Source organism: Macrotis lagotis, chromosome 2 (assembly GCF_037893015.1).
Source record: "Macrotis lagotis isolate mMagLag1 chromosome 2, bilby.v1.9.chrom.fasta, whole genome shotgun sequence".
Lineage (NCBI taxonomy): Eukaryota > Metazoa > Chordata > Mammalia > Peramelemorphia > Peramelidae > Macrotis > Macrotis lagotis.
Window position 1 is genome coordinate 187,757,865 of NC_133659.1, and position 13,223 is coordinate 187,771,087.

Genomic DNA, 13,223 nt, shown 5'->3' on the forward strand with positions numbered 1-13,223 from the left:
GGCAACAGCATGGGCAAAATGGATGGCAGTTTGGACACTCAGGAGCAAGAAGAGTTGCCCTAGGCTGGGTGGCAGCAGGTGGTTCTGCAGCAGGTGGCTTGACAACTGTCTGGACAAGAGCAATTGGGGTGCCAGCAGGTCTGGCAGCAAGTGGGGTAGCTGCAAGTGGGATAGTAGCAAGTTGGGTGACAGCAAGAGGTCTGAAAGCAGTTTGGTTGGCAGCACATAGATTGGCATTAGCTAGGAGCATAATACTTCTTAGGTTTTTAGCTAAAGTAATAAACCCTTCTCAGTTTCATCATCAGGAAATTCAATGCTTTATACTATGTCAATGCTTAGGCACCTATAATTCACTGGATGATTTCAAGATCTCTCTAGTACCAGATTACATTTTGCTTTTCTTTCTTATAAGAAACAATCCCCAATCATTCCATAACTACTTTTCAATGCTTTAGAATACCTTTTATTTTAGAAAAGGAAGGAAAGATTCAATGATTGTTTTTTTATTCCTAATCTTTGCATTCTTCCATAAATTCCTCACATCTGCAGTCTCACCATCTCCTCTGAAAATCACATCTTTTATGCTACTGAAAAAAATGAGGTCAGTCCTAAAGAACACTCTATTTATCTACTATCACTCAAATGTTTTCCCCAAACATCTCCTCTTTCACCTCAGTCTCCCAAGAAAAGATGAGCACCTTGTCAAGCCTATATGAAAAACTTCATGAAATATGAAGTTACTTGTTGTGTGGAAATAATTTACCTTCAAGATAATTTGTTTTCAATAACTGAACCAATGATTATTCCACTGAAGATTCTATTTAGAAATACACAGGAAGTTCCAACTACAGATTTACCAGAAATCCCAATGACAGATTCATGTTGGTTATCTCCAGAAAACATCTGGAAGAATTGATCTATCACTTGACCATTGTTCAATAGATTAAACTATCTGGAAAACCCCCTTATTTTGTCATTAAAGAAGGAAGGGAAAATTATCCATCTACAAAAATTACTCATCTTTTTTTTGCTTATTACTTATTATTAATGATATTCAAAATTCACCTCCATGATTTCGTGTTTTTGGTTTGAGTAATCGAATATTTTCATTTTCAGCATCAGTAAACTTGCTGATTTTAACTATACCAATGCAAAGGCACTTTAGCACTTAATGACTTCAGAATCCCTCCTAGAACCCAGATTCTGTGCTTTTTTTCTTTGACATAACTAATAACTCATAATTATTTGATAATTTATTATCAATTCTTTGGATAGACTTTGTATGGTTCTTCTTAATCTTTACATAGCTCCTTAAATTCTATTTATCTCCTCAGATGGTCTGGCAGCAAATAGACTGTCAGCATCTAGGTCTCCAGCAGCTGGACACAAAACAGCTAGAGCTACAGCATGTGGTTCTTCAGCAAGTGGTCTGGCAGCAGATTGGATGACAGCAGGTGGGCCAGTAGGAGGGCTGACAGCACCAGACAAGCAGGAAGTTGGGTGGCAACAAGTGGTCTGGAATCTGATTGGTTGGCAATACACAAACTGGCAGCATCTGAGTCTGCAGCAACTGGGATTGCAGCACTTAGGAGCATGATACAACTTTTCATTGATTTCTTGGCCACAGCTCTGCTCAGAGCAGATGGACCCACAACAGGAGTTGACCAAGGTGTCAGTGGATGGATCTTCTAGTTAGTTTGCAAGGGGAGGGATTGATTTTTGTAAAAAAAAATTATTTTCCCATAGACCAAGAGGGCAATATATGCCCCCATGGGGCAATTGCTGTGCACAGTTCTGGAGGATTTCCTTGTTCTTGTTTATCATGATGGAAGAGAGAAGACTATTGTAGTGAAGCTTAAGCAGTGGTAGATTCTACCATATGGGAACGATTTTGTTGGCCATCCTTGAACTTTTTCTTTTTCCCAGGAACCAAAGTAGCTATGGAGGAAGAAGCTCAGCACCAGGAGGCTACCTATTTAGTGATGAATTTTGGGTCATGACACCCAAAACATTCTAATTGTTTATAGAAATAAATGTTGTAATTAAATGGAAAGAAAATTTTCAGATTTTTCTTTTTTTTCTTTTTTTTAAAATCCATTTATATAATTTGAATTTTACATTTTCCCCCTAATTTTGCTTCCTTCCCCTCATCCCCATCATAAGGCAATCTGTTAGTCTTTACATTGTTTCCATGGTATACAGTGATCTAAGTTGAATATAATAGGAGAGAAACCATATCCTTAAGGCGAAAAAAAGTATAATAAATAACAAGATTACATAATAAGATAACTGTTTTTTTTAATTAAAGGTAATAGTCTTTGGTCTTTGTTTAAACTCCACAGTTCTTACTCTAGATACAGATTATATTCTCCATCATAGATACCTCAAAATTATTCCTGATTGTTGCACTGATGGAACGAGCAAGTCCATTAAGTTTGATCATCATCCGCATATTGTTGTTAGGGTGTACAATGTTCTTCTCATTCTGCTCATCTTACTCAGCATCAGTTCATGCAAATTCAGGTTTTTCTTAAGGAAATAATCAAGAGCATTGATATAAAGTTTTGTATTGTTCTCTCAAAGACAATAATAGACATCAATTCATAAAATGTTTGATCATTTATTGCAGTACTAGTTAAGATGATTTGATGAGAATATTATGATGTTCATGAATATATATATATATATATATAATTATATTTGACCATTTTAAACTTTTTTTACTTATGTCCAGTTCTGTAGTCATTTTATGAATTTTACAATGTCTTTTTTTTTGAAAGGTATGGATTTTTTTAGTTCCTCTCACTTTTTTTGGTTCATTCATTCGTTCATTAAGCAATAATTAAACACAACATAAAGTGAAAGATCAGTCACTGGTCTTTGTGCTTGGAAGTCTTCTACAAATGAACCATTGTAACTGTCTTCAAATATCTTGCATTCTATTTGAGGAAAACACTAAGCATCTATGTAATAAAGAGGGCCAGGGATTTTACTACCTTTTCATTTAAAAGCCTCATAATCTACCATGTTTTGTGTCCTCTACTCAATGTCAAATCCCATTCCTGGTATTTAGTTGTCTCAGTCATCCATCATCTTTTCTGGAGTTTTGGGGTTTTTTCCCCTTCCAAGGTTAGAGGAAAAAGTAACACTTAAAAGTGTTCCCATTCTAACCAATCTTCTTTTGTAGATTGCTCCCTCTAAATTCCAGTTTTTCCTTTATCTTCAATATTTTGCTCTCTAATATCTGCTTTCCTGCTTCAATAAACATATCTGTGCCTCACTGTCTTTAAAAGGTTTTTTTAATTTGTCCATCCCCACTATCATTTTATTTTTATCTTCCCTCAGGTGGTGAAACTCCTTGAAAAAGTTACCTACAACCAATGCTTCCTCTTCATTTATTCTCATTCTTTTTTTTTCTAAGCACTATGGCTTCTAATCTCATCATTAATTCAAAACTATTCTCCCTAATGTTACTAGTTATCTCTAAATAAATAAATCTGGTGACTTTTAAATGCAATCCTCATCCCTTGTGACTTCTCTGAAGTTTCCAACACTGATAGTCATTCTTTTCTCAATATTCCTCTTGACTATAAGTTTTCTTCTCATTTCCCTTGCTAAGTTTATTAATTGATATTTAAAATCCTAAATTTGGGGTGGCTAGGTGGTGCAGTGGATAGAGCACTGGCCCTGGAGTCAGGAGTACCTGAGTTCAAATCCGGCCTCAGACACTTAATAATTACCTAGCTATGTGGCCTTGGGCAAACCACTTAACCCCCATTGCCTTGCAAAAAACTAAAACTAAAATAAACTAAAATAAAACATAATAAAATCCTAAATTTAAGCAGTACATATTGTATAGTTTAAAAAATAGTTTTCTTTTTTTGGTTTGTTTTTTTATGTTGAGCTGGAGATTTTCTTAATTAATACTTTGATTTTTTTGTTCTTAGAATTTATAGGTAATTTTCTTGTAGTTTTTCAACCTTTTGGTTTTCAAGTATTTTAATTAGACATGCTCTCCTGGGAGATGTATGATCTTTAAATGATCTCCACACATCCTGTTTTCAAGTTCATTCACTTTGGCATATAAATAATTCATGTTTTCATTAAAAATGTTTGCCTTTTTTCTCATCTGATAATTTTTTCTCCATTTCAGTATCTTTTTTGTTCAAATCTGCTGACTTTACTTGTTTAGAGACATACTCCATCATGAATTCAAACTTTCCTTATATTTTATAATTCTTCATTTAAAGTTCTAATTTCAGATCTAAATTATTTTCTCATTTCTTGCTTTAAGAATATTATTGCTCATTGAGACATTCTGAGCATAGGATCAATTCCAACTCAAGTTCCAATCACTTTTCCCTTAGACCTTAAGCAGCCAGGTGTTCAGACTTTTTTTTAACTCACCCTCATTTCCTCTTCACATTAGTCTTTTTCATCGTCTGCCTTGTCTGAACCTGGTGTTCACTGTTTGTTGCAAGGTGACCAAGGGGTTGGTCAGCAGAAATGCTGGAGCAGAATCACTGAAGATGAGCAATTCTTTACACTAGATCTTGTTCCCATTACAAAGTAAAATATACTTCCTTTCTTTGTAGCTTTCCTTCTTTCCTACATGTCATTGTAAGCTGCTATGTCTGTTGTTTCTTGGGGTCTTCAAGTCCCCTGAAGTCCCAGAGATCCCTATCCTGAGAAACTTAGGAGTGATATTGGTGTCAGGTGGGATCCCAGTCATCTTTTCCTCACTGTACCAGTTCATTTTCAACTGGGAGTTTTTCTCCCAGAATTCTCCTCCTTTGCTTCACATTACTGGGGAGAGGCATTAGCTGTTGCTTTTTTTTTAAAAAGTGTGAATATTTTCAAGTTCTTCAGCATCATTTCAAAAGATTTCTGTCTTTCTTGCACCTGATTTGTCTTATTCTGAAACTTTAGCTCTAATCATAATTAGTTCTCCTATAAAGCAAGTCTTTGAATTCCTCAAAGACATGCAATAAAAACAAGAGGTTTTATGGTGGAAGTGAGGTTAGAGGCCCCAAACTGGAAAATAGTCTTCAGTGATACTTAAAAGGATAAGAAACTATTAAAACAAGTACAATTTGGGGTTAAATTAGGTTTATATTAATATCAACATAAGCAATATATTTTATAATATAATATATTGTATTAATAAAATTATATAAGAAATATTGATATAATAAGAATATAACAATATATTAATATTAGACTAAATAAATACAGTGTCCATAACCTTGTGTCATTTCTCAGATTACATCCTGATATGAGAAAGTCAAAGGTAAAGGCAGAAGGGGAGCCAAAATTCCAGGGACGTACTCCAGGGCAAATAGGAGGAGAGCAGATTTCATGAGAGTGTACCAAAGTGTACCAACTCTTCTCTGATTATAGTACCTACTGCACCAGAAAACAAATACATATATATATATATATATATATATATATATATATATATATATATATATATGTATATACATGCTACTAAAATTTTTAAAAGATATGAAATTTGCTTGTGGAAGTGGTCATCAAAATGGTAGCAGTTTGTCAGTTACTATGAAGTAGTACAATTTTCCCTGCTCTCAGCATTTCTCAATGAAGAGATTGTACACAAGCATATGTGATATTCAAGCCATGGTCAAATTTTTCTCAAAGAAATTAAAACAGTCAAAAAAAATCCACATTTTAAAACAACCATTATAGCAGAACTGACTATATTTTTTACCATGCACATAATTAATCTAGCACATAACAAAGGAAAAAAAGGAAGGGAAGAGAGAAAAATAAAGAAGGAAGAAAGGAAGAGAGAAGGGGCAGCTAGCTGGCACAGTGGATAGAGTACCAGTCCCAGAGTCAAGAGAACCTGAGGTGAAATCCATACTCAGACACTTAATAATTACCTAGCTGTGTGACCTTGGGCAAGTCACTTAACCCCACTGCCTTGCAATAAAAAAGAAAGGAAGAGAGAGGGGAAGAGGGGAGAAAGAAAGAAAAACAGAGAAAGAAATAAGAGATATTAAAAAAACAAATCTTAGTTTTAAAAGAATGAATAATATGTCTCCATGAAAGAGAGAAGCATATTTCCCAACTGTCTCTTATTCCCAGAATCTTCTCCTTCCTAAAATTCATCTCTCTTGAAATCCCTAGTTCCATTCAAAACATAGTTCCAAAGTCACTTTCTACAAGAGGCCTTTCATGACTGACAACAAAAATGCACACACTTAGTAAATTTTTTGCACATTTTTATTTATTTTCTATATTTTGATTAGATTTATATGTCTGTTGTTTTGCTCCAAGTAAATCATAAGCTCCTGGAGGGCAGGTACTGATGCTATCTTTTTTTCTTTTGTATTGCCAGTGCCTAGTATAGGTCATAGGAAGATTTGAGTTTGTATCTTGCCTCAACTGCTTACTAGTGTGTAACAGTGGGCAAGTCACTTAAAACCTTTGTTAAAGATGGTTAATGAGAGCACTCACCTCACAGAGTTGCTGTAAGGATCGAATAGTGAACATATGGAAAGTACTTTGCAAACTATAAAATACTATATAGATGCTAATTATTTATTATTACTATTATTATTATTATTTTCACCTTCAGACTTGATTTCTAATCTTGTACCTTTTTGCAACAATTTGTAACACAGAAATATATGCTAAGATATGAATTAATCGAATTTACCAGAGCAGCATCTCTTCATTTAGCATATTCTCAGATTGTTCAGATCTATAATGAAAAAATGAAAAAAAAATTGTGGTGAGACATTTTTACAGCCTAAGAAAACTTTAGGTTGACAGGAAAAGTCATCAACATCAGAGTAATGACTAGACTGCATGAATTTGTTAGCAGCATGAGGGATGGACCTTGTAGCAACAACAGCAGCAATAGTTTCAGGAATTCTCAGACCATAAGGGAATTAACAACTGGTCAGAAAGAGATGACAGTTCCATTGGATGTAGCTCTTTTTAACAAACATATTATCCATATACAATTTTGTGTTGCAATTGCAGGGCAAAGAGGAATGCTTTGGATGTAGGAGTTCAGGGGCCATTTTGGGGTAAAGACCACAGCATAGATTAGGAGACCAATGACTATATCTCTTTGCAGATCTCATCACCTTGGAAGAACAAAAAAAAATTGCAAATTTCCAAGAAAAGTTTTGAAAATAGCTGCATTAAAAAGCCTAAAGTGTGGAAGAGTGTTTCTCCTCCCTGATGTGAACAGATACCAATTCAGTCAAGATAAATTCAGGCAGATAAAATTCAGCCAAAAATGTGGTTGAAAAAATGAGCAAAAAACAAAAAGAAATGGATCATAAAGGGCTGCTAAAGTAGCAAGACAGATTAACTTGAAAGAAAAAAATATGAAAACAACCACAAACAAATAAACAAAAACACCAATTGCAAACAAGTCCAACAAGAATTCCTCCAAGTGTTAAAGAAAGATAAAAGGATGGTAGAAGAAAAGTAGGAAAAAAAATTATGATGGAGGAAGAAAATTATGAAGAGATATTTAACAATCTGGTGAAAGAAGCACAGAAACGCTGAAGAAAATATCACCTTATAAAAGAAAATAGGTAAAAAGAAAAAAGACACCAGGGAAAATATTTTTTTTTAAAAATTAGAATTTGGAGGCTGGCTGGCTGGCTGGGGTAGTGGGCTGCTTGGGGAGCTTGGCAGCACTAGGCACCTGGTCTGACTCCATGCTGTCGGCAAGGAAGGTGGCACCATGGGCACTGGGTAGCACGGGAAGTTGGTTGCCACTGCCTCCCGGGGATGGGGTGGAAGAAGTGTTCTAGGGGAGGGGGCAGGTAGGGGTATGGTGGGGTGTTCAGGAGAGGAGGAGGGAAGCTCTCTTGGCCCTAGAACTTTTTTCGGGGGTGCCACAGCTGCAACCCCTCCATGCAGGTGTCCCCAATTCCTGGAGTGAGGTCTACCACTTCCTAACCTGGAAAGAGGAGTGCCAGCTCTTGAGCAAGCCTCCTTGGTTGAAGAGGGGCTGTAACAAGCCAGCCAGGAAGCCTCTATAGACCCAAGCATGGAACCAGAAACCACAACTACAACTGTTCTTGCCTCAGTGAAGGAGCAGCATTGAGTTTATTTTTCACCCACATTTACTGGAACCCTTCTGTTACTAACCGCATCTCAGTTTGGACTTTCAGTTTCAGTGGCTCACCAGAGAGCTCAAAGTGAAGAGACAAATTTTTGCCAGTCAACTGGAAAGATGTAGACTTGGAGCAGAATCACCAAGCATTGCTGACACAAGCTAAACAGAAAAGTTGTTTCCTTGGAGATCAGATGTGCCAAATACTGGAGTAAGCAAACCTGGAACTTCTGATGTTGTCTATCCCAACACTTATCTCCTATTGGACAGAAACAGAACAAGGGAATCTATATTTAGCAGAACAGACATCTCTTCATGAAAGTGAGGGATCACTGGATAACTGAAGAAGTTCAACACAAATTAATTCTTATTCTGCACTGAATATCAAGAACCAGGTAGTTTCCACAACAGTCAGAAATTGGGCAAAGCAGATAAGAGACAACAGCATTCATTCTTAGGTTCAAGTAATAACCATCTGGTGAGAAATTCAAGAGGTGAAGAACAAACTTTAGTTCAGCCTTCTGTAAATATTACCAATAAAAACATAAGAAGAGTTAGCTCTGTACCATCTAGAGCACAATCTCCTTCTTATGTTATAAGTATGGGCATTTCTCCTTCAAGGAGGTCATTGAGAACATCTTAGGTGGTGGATATGGCTCTTCTTCAGTAAATGACTCCAAATCACTGAATTCAAATGTGTGTTCATCTACTACATTACCTGCCCAGTGAGCAGTATCTCCATATGCCACACAAAGACCTACTTCTCTCACAACAGTACGAAGGGTTGATTCAGTCACATCAAAGCAAACAACTAACCCCAGTGGAACAGCTTCTCAATATCAAATAGCCATCAGAGTAGATTCACCTTTAACTCTGCCGGATGCAGACTAGGGTAGCTTCTCCATCTCATGCCCAAGTTGATTCATCTTCCCCAAAATGCTCTGGAATTACCAAAGTTCAATAGCTTCTGGGATCATCACTACAAAGAATTATTCATGACATCGAACAATTTGGATAGCAGGAGTATGATATTTATGAGAGGATGGTTCCACTTTGTCCAGACAGTCTCAAAGGCTCAAGAAGTTCTTATGCTAGTCAGCATAGACAAGTTGGTCAAGAATTGCATTCTGCTGCATCTCCTGACTTGCACATAACCCCTATTTATGAAGGGAGAACTTATTATACTCTAATATATTGCAGTCAAATCAAGGAACTGTTGAACTCTCAGACAACATTATATCACACTTGATCAGATGTTGGAAATCTGCAAAGATCTTACAGACAGTGAAGCACTCTTACATGCCAAAGAAACAATTATGCTCTGAACACAACAACTACCTATGTGGAACCCTACAGGCCAATTCAGTATCGAATGTAAGCATGCAATTATAACAGACTTCAGCATGAAGTACCAACTGATGATAGAACCACCAGATCATCATCCATAGACAGTAATCAAAAATACCCTAGAGAATTTGCTTGGTGAGAACCTAAACTGCTAGAAGTCATTCACATGCTACAACATCAGTTTCCATCAGTTCAAGCAAATGCAGTGGCCTATTTACAACATCTGTTCTTTGGAGATAACAAAGTAAAAACTGAGGTATGTAGATTAGGAGGAATCAAATATCTGGTTGACCTTTTGGATCGCAGAGTTTTAGAAGTTCATAAGAATGCTTGTGGTGCACTACACAATTTAGTTTATGGAAAATCTACAGACGAAAATAAAATAGTCATGAAAAATGTTGGTGATATGCCTGCCATGTTGTGATTGTTAAGAAAATCTATTGATGTAACTTCTGGCCAATAGGGCAGAGAGAAGCCAGGTCCTGTGCTAAGATCTGCTGAACTTCCCTCATAAACAATATGAAACAAACCTCTTAATGGAAATCCTATTGACAAAACCCAGAAAGAGAAGCTAGGGAAAACAACAGGGACCTCAAGTTCTGTCTTCAGGGATTGGGGGTGTGGCAAGTGCAGAGAGACAGTGGGGGAAGGGCAAGAGCAGGAATAATCTAAGATCAGCCCCGGGGGCTTTCACTGTGGGAAACCACTTTACTCTGAGAACCACATAGCTGTGGGAACCAATCAGCTGTGGGAACCACTTTACTCTGAAAACCACTTTGCTGTGTGAGCCACTTCGCTCTGAGAAACAACCAGAGAGTGGAGGCATGGCCATGGTTTGACCTTCTGGGACTTACAGGAAGGGCTGGAGATAATGTTCCTTCCTCTAGCACCCCCTGCTGGCTGAGAGGAGATTATTACATCCAGTGAGAAAAGCCTCCAAAACTCCCTACTAGTCACTCAGTGAGCAAAGCTTACAGCACTCCCTACTGGCTTTCTGGAGATATTAAACTCAGTAAATAAAGCCTCTAGGGATCTCAGCACAAAACCTCTCTGAACCAGCCCCCTCCCACAACACAAGATCTTAGGAAAATGAAAAAAGGCTAGGGGAAAGGGGGGACCATAGAAAAATTTCTAGAAGGAAAAGACTTCAATTCAGAAAGAAGTAGAACCCCTGAGGAGAATATGATTTGGTCTCCAGCACAGAAAGATTTCCATGAAGAAATAAGGAAGGAGTTTAAAATGAATTGGAAATTTTGGGGAAAGAAACCCAAGTGAAAATTAACACCTTGCAACAAGAAAACAAAACAATTGGACAAATCCAAAAAGAAAATAAGTCTCTCAAAACCTCAAATGAACAAAGGGAAAACTCTTACAAAATTAGAATTGACCAATTGGAAAAGGAGTAACAAAAGGTAAATGAAGAAAATTCTTCCTTAAAAAAATGGAGTCTATGGAAACCAATGACTTCATGAGACAACAAGAATTGGTTAGACAAAAAAAAAAATTTGAAAAAAATAGAAGAAAATGTTAAAGACCTCGTCAGCAAAACAACTGATCTCAAGAATAGATCAAGAAGAGATAACCTAAAACTTATTGTTCTTCCTGAAAATATTGAATTGAAAAAAAAGTCTGGATTTAATACTACAGGATTTAGTGATGGAAAATTGCCCTGATATCATGGAACCAGAAAGCAAAATAATTATCAAGAAAATACATCAATCCCCTCCAGAAAGGAATCCCCAAATGAAAACACCAAGGAATATTGTAACAAAATTCTATAACTATCAGATAGAGAAAATCCTGCAAGCAGCCAGAAAGAAACAATGAAAATACCAAGGAACCACAGTAAGGATTACACAGGGGTGGGGGTGGAGCCAAGATGGCAACAGAAGAAGAGCTTCTCTTAGGTGCTCTCTATATATATATAATATTTCAAAACTTATAAAATAAGAACTCTAACTAAATTTTCAAGAGACAGAACCCACAGAAGTATCCAGTGAGGCAATTCTTGAGCCCAAGTTAAGCTGGAAAGGCTCAGATCGATGGGGTTAGAGGGGCGGCCCACCAGAGTGAAGAAACTTCAGCCTCCTGGAGGAAGCTCCAGGACACCTGGGCACCATGACTCATGGCAGCGTGGCAGTTTCCTGACCTATACCCCAGGCATCACTGTGCACAAAATGAAAGATCAGTGGGGGGACATTTGCCAGAGTGAGTGAGTGAAGCCCAGCCCTCAGGGCACTCAGCAAGAAGTCCAAATACAGGAAATGGAAGCAGGCAGAGCCATAAGCAGCAGCCCCAGGCAACTGAGCCTTGAGTGCTCAGCTGACCAAAGTTAGGGGAGTGGAGGAAAGGGTTCTGAGATTTGTCCTCTGTACCTGGAAAAGGACTCTGGGGCTCTGATCACATTCAGATCCTGATCACAGTCTAGGACCTCCATAGAACAGCAGGGCCCCCCCTCACCTCAGCCCCATGGCAGAGGGGTGATCTTGTGATAATTCACAGACCAGGAGGGAAGACAGAGCCTCACACATTGAGATCATTGTGGGGGGTGTGACACAATAATACTCAAAAGCTCAGGAAGCACCCCAAGACCAGGCAAAGGCTGGAGAAATGAGTACACAGAGAAAAAAGAGGAACACCATTGAGAAATACTTTGTCTATGATCCCAAGAAGGATCACATTACTCAATCTGAAGATAAGGAAGTACAAGCTCCTGCATCTAAAGACTCCCAGATAAACAGAAATTGGGCTCAGGCTATGACAGCTCAAAAATACTTTTGAAATTCAAGTGAGGGAGATCAAAGAAAAATTTGGATAAGAAATGAGAGAGATGCAGGAAAAACATGAAAAAGAAGTCAGCACCTTAGTCAAGGAGATCCACAAAAAAAAATGCTGAAAAAAATAACATATTAAAAACCAGCATAAGTCAAATGAATAAAACAGTTCAAAAAGTTATTGAGAAGAATGCTTTAAAAAGCAGAATTGGCCAGATAGAAAAAGAGATAAGAAAGCTCTCTGAGGAAAACAAATACTTCAGATCTAGAATGGAACTAAAGGAAGCTGCTGACTTTAAGAGAAGTCAAGACACAATACTTCAAAACCAAAAGAATGAAAAAATTAGAATATGTGAAACATCTCATTGAAAAAAAACAACTTATCTGGAAAACAGATTCAGGAAAGATAATTTAAAAATTATTGGGATACCTGAAAGTCATGACCAGAAAAATAGCATTGGCATCATTTTTAAAGAATTCCTACAAGAAAATTGCCCAGATATCCTAGAAGCAGAGGGCAAAATAGAAACTGAGAGAATCCACTGATTTCCCTCAAAAGGAGATAAAAAACCCAACCCCCAAGAATATTATAGCCAAGTTCCAGAATTCCCAAGTCAAAGAGAAAATATTACAAGCAGCAAGAAGGACACAATTCAAATATTGTGGAGCTGAAGTCAGGATCACAGAGGACATAACAGCAACTACATTAAAGGCTCATAGGGCTTGGAATATAATATTCCAGAAGGCAAAAGAGCTCAGAATGCAACCAAGAATCAACGACCCAGCAAAACTGAATGTCATCCTCCTCCAGGGAAAACGATGGACTTTCAGTGAACCAGGGGAATTTCAAATGTTCCTGTTAAAATGGCCAGAGCTGAACAGAAAATTTGATCTTCAAATACAGGACTCAAGTGAAGCATAGAGAGTGGAAGAGAAGGGTAAAATATGAGGGACTTAATGTTGATGAACTAGATGTATTCCTGAATAGAAAAATG

The 13,223-nt window shown here is 37.3% G+C and overlaps 1 pseudogene; it reads left to right on the top strand.

Moving 5' to 3' along the window:
• Positions 1 to 1,407: 1,407 nt before the first annotated feature.
• LOC141512048 (plakophilin-4-like) lies at positions 1,408 to 9,917 on the top strand (annotated as a pseudogene).
• Positions 9,918 to 13,223: the final 3,306 nt, after the last annotated feature.